Source organism: Rutidosis leptorrhynchoides, chromosome 2 (assembly GCF_046630445.1).
Source record: "Rutidosis leptorrhynchoides isolate AG116_Rl617_1_P2 chromosome 2, CSIRO_AGI_Rlap_v1, whole genome shotgun sequence".
Classification (NCBI taxonomy): Eukaryota; Viridiplantae; Streptophyta; class Magnoliopsida; order Asterales; family Asteraceae; genus Rutidosis; species Rutidosis leptorrhynchoides.
In genome coordinates this window covers 667,055,583-667,058,939 of record NC_092334.1, presented here as the reverse complement: position 1 = coordinate 667,058,939, position 3,357 = coordinate 667,055,583, and positions in this window count along the sequence as shown.

Below are 3,357 nucleotides of genomic sequence, written 5' to 3'. Positions count from 1 at the left end.
GTTTTCTTTCATGTGCCTGGACGCCCCACTATTAACAATCCAAGTATTTTTGTTTGTACTAAGGCGACCTGCATAAATAATTAGAAAAATGATTAGTTTGAGGGGGATACCCATGCCTTATCTGCAATGGGTTTCCCATTAACATTGACAACTTTTTCATTTTCCCTGTAAGCAGTACCCGAACCACAAGCCCCATTACTTCCCTCTTTTGTTACCCACATTTGACTTTTATGTAAGAGTTTCTTAAAATAAACATTATCTTGTTTAACCCTTTTACCATTACCAGTCTTGGACGGATTTTCATAAATCACATGTTGATTAGACCCTTGAGAATTAGGTCCTTGAGAATTAGGTCCTTGAGAATTAGGTCTAGACGACATCTGATGCTTAGGAGGGGAGGTTGATCGAAATTTATGAACGCTTTAAGGGGGGCTCAGCTCAATCCTTATAACAACCCTCATACTTCCATTCTGAAAGGACCAAAATGCCCTTGGGATTTTTATTTGTTCTTCTGTGTATTCGATTTAGGGTTATTATCCGTTTATGATTAATGAACTATAATTAATACTTGTATTAAATGATCCTATTTATTACTAAAGCACTAACCCTAAATATTAAATATAAACCCTAACCCTGATATTAAATTAAAAATATAAACTATATGTAATAAATTAAATGAGACATTTATAAATTTAAAACAAATGAGAAGTAGATTAAAATTTAACAAAAAGGGTATGGACAAATAATGTACAATAAATAAATAAAACTTATATTAAATAAGAGTAATTATTTAATAAAAAATATATAAATTATATAAATAAATAAGTAAATGCCGAATAAAAAAAATAATAATAATACATATATATATATATAAATTTAAAAATTGGCTAAAAAAAAATATACTTGTTCACTAAGTAACCTACAAACCTAGTCAAATCCTAATCCTAATCTAATCCTAATACTAGTCCTTGATCTTCAAGTAATCCCTTAGAGTTATAATGTGATTAGGATTTAAAACTCCACTCTATAAAAGGACCCCTTTAGCTCTTGAACCTCATTCACAAATTACATACCAAAAATCACAAAAACCCTCTCCCTTGTGCTTGTTATTCGGCAGATTTTGAGCACCCTCATCACCATTCTAGTCGACCCAAACAACCCTCCAAATCATCACCAACAAACTGCCACCACCACAACTAGTTCGACTGTCATCACAACCCTTCACCGTCGCAAATTACAACAGTTTTTGCTGTGATTTTTGAGCCACAACAGGCTCTTGTTGCTGCTGTATTTCCCCATCAAAACAGCCCCTCAAAACAGCTTCCATTCGTCACCCTTCATAGCCTTTTTAGTCGACACCCAAGCCACACTCTACAGCCTACTTTTCGCCACCACCAATAGCCCTTCCTGCTTGTTTCCTGCTATTTCTGTGCAACGAAAACAGCCCATCTCCCTTCTATTTTGCTGATGCAAATCGTGACCCCAAAACAGCCCAAGATCGACTTGATTTTGTTGCTAAAATTGCCGCGTGTTGCTGCTATTTCTTGCATGACTAGGAGACCCAAAAACCAACCCAATTCGCCACCATTTGATCTTGATTTGTTGCTGCTGCATTTTCAGTTCTTGTTTCAGTTCAACATCATCATCATTTATCTTGTTTCTTGGTTAACAAATTCACTTAAGGTATCCCTAAAGTCTATAACTAATCATACTTTTAATTTGTTTTAATTATTATGTTATTAGTTATTGATTATGAATATGATCAAAAATTTTGATATTGAAGTGATGAAGATGAATAAATTTATAAGGTTAATATAATCATGAACTTGAATATGATAAAAAGATTACGAATAAGATGAATATGATTATAGGATTTAGAATTATGAATTGATCATGATGATAGTTATGTTAAGTATATTGAACGATGTATGAATAATTAAAAAGGTATGAACTAGATAATATGATCAAGTATGAATATAATTTATGATCATGATTTATGTATATGAAGTATTATGTTAAAGTTAGGGTTAATAAGATTAGGGTTGATGAATATGATTAAGTATTATGATTTATGGACTTGAATAATAGTTAGTAATATTTGATGGTGGAATAGTAAATGATAAAGATAATAATACATGTGCATGCATGCATGCATACGTACGTATGTACATGTACACATTATAGATATATGTGTGTGTGTATATGTAAATATATACAAACATGTATATGTATGTGTATATATGTATGTATATGTACTTGTGTATGTATGTATGAGTGTGTATGTATGAGTGTGTATGTATAAGTATATAAACTTATTAAACACAAAAAAGAAAAGTAATATAAGTGTATATATATATATGTACCATCTTTTTATTTATATATATATATATATAACACTTACATAAAATATATACATATATTATATAGTTAAACATATACATGTATTGATAAGATTACTTAACGATTGATTAATAAAAGAATAATAATTATGACTTATAAACCTATCTATATGGTAACACTTTAATTACACTAAGTATATTATCACCTATATATATATATATATATATATATAATTACTAAGTACATTAATAATTCGTTATGTGTATACATCTATAACGTAAAGGTTATAATTAAAGATAACGTACAAAGTCTACAAACATCACCGCTACATGTGGCCTAGGGTGGTCCTTGTTGCCTTATGGGAACCGCTTGTGGATTTCGAATGCCATGACTTGGATTCTGGTCAAGAATTCTGGGCGCCCGGTAACAACAGATCATTCGAGTGACTTGCATGATAGCAACGAAGTTTGGGCAAGATTGTACAACATCTTTGTGAAGAATTATAACCCGAACTTTCCTAAACTAGAAACTTACTATAAGTGGAAGCTTTTCATAAATAGTAGGTTTCCAAAAAAAGAAACTTTTCTCGAAAACCGTCACTGTTAATATAGTTGCTATGTTAATAAACATACTTTATGTCTGTTAGACATTAACTAATCAAAGATTATATCTCTAGGTTGAGATCTCCGATCACTTACTCCGTTCATTCTTCTTTGCGTGGAATAACTTACTTGCTACTAAGGTGAACTCATAGCCCCACTTTTACATCTTTTATTGAATTTTATAAATCTTGGGGTGAGACACATGCTTGCTTTAAATGATTTACAATTTAGACACAAGTGCCTAAACTTTTTGATATGCAACTTCATGAGATTATTGTTAACTTGTATTCTTACATGCAATCCCCACTATAATATCGTTAATTTCTGGAATTGAAATGTTGCAAGCTTAATTATTGTGAGTAGGCCTATTGAGAGCGACGTCCTTACCCATTGACCGATCGTCAAGGGGGTACAT